This window comes from Schistocerca piceifrons, chromosome 5, assembly GCF_021461385.2.
Source record: "Schistocerca piceifrons isolate TAMUIC-IGC-003096 chromosome 5, iqSchPice1.1, whole genome shotgun sequence".
Lineage (NCBI taxonomy): Eukaryota > Metazoa > Arthropoda > Insecta > Orthoptera > Acrididae > Schistocerca > Schistocerca piceifrons.
The window spans coordinates 21,104,452-21,111,230 of NC_060142.1; positions in this window are offsets into that span (position 1 = coordinate 21,104,452).

Genomic DNA, 6,779 nt, shown 5'->3' on the forward strand with positions numbered 1-6,779 from the left:
CACTGCACACCTCAAATCACAACCGTTAAATATCTTGAAAAGTGCGAACAGTTAAACTTCGTCTAAACACGTTGTATTTATAACGTTAGCATTGTTATTCTATTTCAGAAATGTTGTTATGTATTGAATTTTGTCAGTTTCAAATTAAAGTGTTTACGTATCATCTAAAGTAATTTACTCCCATAACTTTTTCAGGTATCTTGCAACTGGGGAATCTTTCCATTCTCTACATTCTCGCATCGCATTTCGGTGTCTGCAATAAGTACATTTGTGCCCCATGTTGTCGAGGCACTTGAACAAGCACTGTTACCTAAATTTTTACCTCCTCTTGAGGAGATAGTCTGGGGGATGAAGGCAGAAGAATTCTGGACTCGGAAATTCCCTAATGCTGCACTTGATTGTAAACATGTTGAGACTGTAGCACCTAAAAAAACGAGAAGTCTATACTGCAACTACAAAGGCTACTTTGCAGTAGTTCTCCTGGCCACGGTGGATGCGAACCACAAGTTTCTTGTTGTTGATGTGGGCTCTTATGGCAAAGAGGGAGACGCCGGAATATGCAATAAAAGGGAAATTGGGAGACTAGTAAAAAACGAATCAGTTTTCCCGTCGTCACAGGTATTGCCACGATCGATCATGCTGTTGCCTCATCTCACACTTTGCGACGAGGCCTTCAGATGAGACGAACATATGATGAAACCTTATTGCAAACAACTGACACTAGAAGATGCACGTAAAAGAAACTTCATTTGCCAGTTGAGCAAAGCAAGAAAAGTTTCTGAGAACGTTTTTTGGTATGTGTTTTCTTTACCCCTATATATGTAGAAGTTGAATCTGTAGACAAAGTGATTTCAGTTTGCAGCTGCTTGCACGAACACGTTTAGAGAGTAATACCAGTCCGCACAGCCTTACAACGCAGATCTATCAGAAATTAATGTACTGCCCAAGGACAACGTGATACCCTTGGCAGGAGTTGGTGGTTGCGCCAAAGCTGAGGGATTCACTGTGAAGAGAGGGTTCACTAATTACTTCAATGTATCGAATTTTAATCTACGTTCACAGTAGTAATCACAGTAACGACATCCGCCTCATGATAACTATGGTTAAAAACTTGTACAAATATATTTATAAATGTATTACAATGGGCACAATAAGAGACATTTCCTTGTTTTTATTGTTTCTACAACAACTGTGTTAAAAACTGTCTGTTGTTGCCCGTGCGCGCGAAATGAACAGTGGAGCTGTCGTCTGGCTGCTGCCCAGTTCGACTGCGCCCACTACTCCGACCGAGTAGATTGCTGCGACGTGGCGCGCGCGACAGGCTCCAGGCTCCTCCCGAAGCACGCGGGCGTTTCTCCCAGGCGGAGGGCCGCTGCGGCACTGCGTTGTCTGCACCCTAGGAAAACTTTGTGCGAGTGGGCAGCGGGGTCACGCACGCGCTTTACGCAACACGCTGCGGAAAATTCCCGCAGGTAGGAAACTGTAGCTTAAGTGGCTTACGAAGGTACCATTATTTAATGGACGGCTTCTTATAAAACGCCAAAAAAGTTTTTTTATTCCTTTTCCGTACGAAAGCCGTGCCGCGGATTGTCAGACGGCTATGCAGAGCAAATGGGTGAAATTTTTGCGATACATTCATAAGACCCCAATCTCGAAGAACCATGAAAACTCCATTGAAATTGTTATCGGTTTCCGAGATACAGGGGTTCAATGCTAATTCACAAGTACACGTAAAAGACACGTGTAAATTTCTATGTGAGGCAATATCTAAATAATAAATAGCCACAGCAAGTTTTTCAAATTTGAAGGTTGTATTCTCTGTGTGGTGTCACCGCCAGACACCACACTTGCTAGGTGGTAGCCTTTAAATCGGCCGCAGTCCATTAGTATACGTCGGACCCGCGTGTCGCCGCTGTCAGTGATTGCAGACCGAGCGCCACCACACGGCAGGTCTAGAGAGACGTCCTAGCACTCGCCCCAGTTGTACAGCAGACTTTGCTAGCGATGCTACACTGACAAACACGCTCTCATTTGCCGAGACGATAGTTAGCATAGCCTTCAGCTACGTCATTTGCTACGACCTAGCAAGGCGCCATTACCAGTTTATATTGAGATTGTTATTAATATATCAACAAGAGTGATGTTCTCCAGTTATGGATTAAAGTTAAGTATTTAAAGAGCTTCGTACTTTATTTATTAGATTCAACTCCTTTAATTGTTCCAGACCTCACGCCAGTCTGCGTGAGCTTAAAAGCGTGCGTCTCGGATTCCTCCAAACTCCGTGAATTGGCTCCTGCCAATTCACAACACTCTGTGCCTAGGCATTCGTGTACAAGTGCCATTTTCCCGTATTCAAAGATCTACATCAGTTATTGAGAAAAACCCGAAAAACATGGTGCTTGGATACCAGAATCGAGCCGGCCGGAGTGGCCGAGTGTTTCTAGGCGCTACAGTCTGGAACCGCACGACCGCTACGTTCGCAGGTTCAAATCCTGCCCCGGGCATGGATGTGTGTGATGTCATTAGGTTAGTTAGGTTTAAGTATGTCTAAGTTCTAGGGGACTGATGACCTCAGAAGTTAAGTCCCATAGTGCTCAGAGCCATGATCGAGCCGCAGATTCCAATACGGCTATGCACAGCAAATGGAAGGAACTTTTACTGTATATTCCTAAAATTCTGCTCTCTAAATCCTTGAAAATTTTCTTGATATCTTCATCCGTTTCCGAGATACAGACGTTCAAATTTACCGTACCTGTACACGTAAAATATCCACGTAAAAACCAGGTGAGGCGAAAACACGGTTTATAAAGTGCCGTAGGACGGATAAATATGCTGTAAAGTGTCTCGGTTACGATTAGAAGTGTTCTGGGAACCAAGTCATGCAGTACTGAAACACATGCAAGACTTTTGTGAATATTAATTCCGGTCTAAGGTACAGCATTGTAAAAAAAAATAATAAATAAAAATTGCATTATTTCAGTTTTAAATAAGTAAAACACAAAAATTTTAGTAACTCATAAATTTCATTTCATTTCATATGAGTGACATGCCCTGCTTTGGTAGAACCAGCGGCAAAATACGAATATGGTCCTCTTTACCAGACTCTGACTGAAAATTGTGGTACAGTTGCCTCATTCTACTTTCCTCAGCACCTTTAAAAATTTTCCAAAAATGTTTTGACATGCAAACGTAATAGCGCTTTCTTATGCTGAGAGAGAAGTTAACAGTGGCGGTGGGAAAGAGATGGAAAAGTAATAGGCACTGGAAGACACTAGGCAGTGTTCATAGTATAGAAAGTGCGACAGAGACAATGGCCGTGTGCGAGTAAGAGACGGACACAGTGGCAGTGGGACATAGTTGATAGTGGCAGCACAGTGCTAGACGAGGAGTAAAAGAGACAGAGCCAGAGGGTGAGGAATAAAGAGGGGTAACTAGAAGAGGCTGAGAATCAGGGATAATGAGTGTGTGTGTGTGTGTGTGTGTATGAAAATGACAACGAGGAAGACAGGGATAGTGACAGTGAGATCCGGCGATAGCAGTAGAAAGGAATGAATGAGACAGCATCAGTAAGAGAGAACGAGAGAAAGACCATGAAAGTGAGAGGAGAAAGTGGCAGTAGGACAGAAGGGGCAGTGGCTGTGAGACAGGAGACAGTGAAAGAGAGACAGGAAGAGATCACGTCAGTGAGTTGGACTGAATGAGTGAGTGAGAACGGGCAACTGGCAGTTGATGGGTATGAGCGATTTACACTAGCCGGCCGGAGTGGCCGAGCGGTTCTAGGCGCTACAGTCTGGAGCCGTGCGACCGCTGCGGTAGCAGGTTCGAATCCTGCCTCGGGCATGGATATGTGTGTTGTCCTTAGGTTAGTTAGGTTTAAGTAGTTCTACATTCTAGGGGACTGATGACCTTAGAAGTTAAGTCCCATAGTGCTCAGAGCCATTTGAACCATTTGATTTACACTAATGGATTAGTCCATGTGAGCGGGTAACTGTTAGGGAAGCTTGTGGGAGCGAGAGGTGAGTTGCATGTCAAAAAGGATGCGAGTATGTCCTTTTGGCAGAAATCTTGGGAAAATTTTGATAGGTGGTGAGGCAGATAGCATAAAGCAGCTGGTACCCCACCTTTCGGTGAGAGTTTTGTTTTAAACAGAAGCATGTTCGTCTTGTCTGTGCTTCGATAAGATGAATTTTGTTCCGGTTCATGGACAGAGTTGTATAACATACTGCCCTTATGGCATTTGCCACCAAGTGTGAACCAAGTTTTTGTAGCCAGATTCATGCACCTAAAATTCGTGACACCGTTTCATTAACTTTTGTACATCTGACGATATGGTGGTGGTGCGAGAGACAAATAAATGCGTTCATGTAAAACACACCACGAATGGCTGCAACAATAATCAAGGGATTTGCCTTAAGAGAGATTTGGATTAGACATAATTTTTTAAAGAGAAAATACACCTTTGTTCCTCCTTTGTGATGTATACCGTGTAGAAGAAACCTGCAACATTTTCGTTTACCTCTCACTCAGAGCAGTGGGATGGAAGCAGCTACGACCATTGTGGTGAGATAAATCTGGTAGTTTTGTTACTCACCTGTCTTCTCGATTCTGGAGGAAAGTAATAGCGAAAATTAGAGATACTCTATTCAGATGTAGAACTAATGTCATTGCAAGGAATATGTTCACCTAACAAGAAAAAAAGTATTTAAATGTAACGCCAATTAAAAGAAACTCTATTACATAAGATACCTCACGCAAATTTATTCTAATAGCAGAACAATTTCTGTCGTTAAAACTCCATCTACGTGAAACAGATCAACTAAAAGTACTGGTTTACGTTAAAATATCAAGACTTCAGACCATTCAATATTTTGGCTGCAATATCTCTAAAATTAATTACGATAATATCTTCCAAAATAAAGTAGTATTTGCCGACTTACGTTTTGATTAAAGATATGGAATTAACGTACAAGCACAAAGCAACTGAACAGAAAATTATGTAAAGGTTGTTGAGAAATCGTATCTTCAGTACCTTTTTTTCAGACTTTGCTGAAGATATGCTGCTGAATGCAGTATGGCTTGGCCTCCAGTGTGCGTCAGGAAATGCAAGGAGGAAAATACGAGCTGATAAAATATTGCTCGTAAGAATTGCAGCTCCTTTTTCTCGCACAAGGTATGTTAAAAAGCATTTAACATTGTACTACAATGTTGAGTGATAAAAGTATTTTTTTCGATAGATGGATGGTGAAGACTAACTGGAACAGAAGTAAAGTCGGGTCTTCCCCAAAGATGTTTGATAAATCTTCGGTTGTTTTCAGTGTGCATAAACTTTTTTTAGGGATGATGTCAGCGGCAACTTCTCAGTGATAGCTGACTATTACTGCTGCCTACAGAACATTACTGTAGACAGCTGATTGTGTTTCAGTTCCTTATCTTTATTTCCACTTACGATACTGTTACATCTTCTTGACTGTGCTTAAAGTTGTACAATCCCCGCAGACAAGAAAAATAATTCAGAACCATCAGCTAACATTTTTCGTTGTAAGGTTTCTAAGACCTGACATTGTTAACGTCAGCACAAGGACAAATGAAGAGGAATAAAGTAAACCGAGGTGTTACATGAAACTCTTTGCCTGAAGAGTCCTAGGAACTGCAGATTACCCATTACAGATCTAATAAATCGACTCTTTTTGACAGGGCATCAACTAAAATTTTCCGGTACAACTTCTTTCCTATCTCGTATTCTCCATAAGTAGACCTATATCCATATCCACACAAATTACAGTAATGAATGTATACAGGGTGAGTCACTAATTATTGCCACCTAGAATAACTACGAAAGTATGATAAGAGCTGAAAAGTTTGTGGAACACGTGTTGCGTGAGACAATGGGGTCCATAATATGACGTTGATTTTTTGTTGGTAGGTGGGGTCGCATCAGAAATATGAAGTCAACTTCGTTTTTTAAATGGGATGCTACAGTTTGGTACTTATTTTCTGATAGCGGCTATCGAGACGAATCCAATGATGTGCAACAGTAAGGTGTTTGAACGTCAACGAAGGTCAAAAAGGTGGCATGAACGTCCATTTACAGAAGGTGTTCGAAGTGATGACCACTGGTATCAGTGCAGTGCTGCAATCTTCTTATCATGGATCGAGTGGTATTCCTTACCACTGCGACACTTATCGAAGCACAAGCTCTGACAATTATCTCTCGTATATCGTGCAAATAGTAAATATTCAGGTAATATGACGTATCCATCTAACGTGCCATTGACAAGTAAAGACTATTCGACGGTTTTGTAATACAACACTAATAGGAAGAGTAAGACTAGTATCGTGGAATCAAGCAAATGTGAATGATGTATTCCTTAGAAGAACAAGTCTGTATGCTTCTCATTTACGGAGAATGCCAACGAAATTCAGTGAGGAACTTATACATTGAAAGATATCCTCAACGTACTCACTCAACACGTTGCTCATTTAAACGCGTGTATGATAGAATGAGAACAATTGGATCTTTAAAGCATCGGAAACATATCAGGCATAGGAAAGTTACTAACGAGGAAACGGGAATTGGTACTCTTGCCAATGTGGTTCGAGATCCTTGTGTTAGTTCGTGTCAAATCCCAAAGGAATCTGGCATGTGCCAGAGTAGTGTAGTTCGTGTTCTGTATCGCCATAAATATCATGCTTACCGTATCAGTCTCCACCAAGAATTAACTGGTATTGATTGTATGCGTCGCACTGAATTCCTCCGATGGGCCAAACTTCAGATCCAG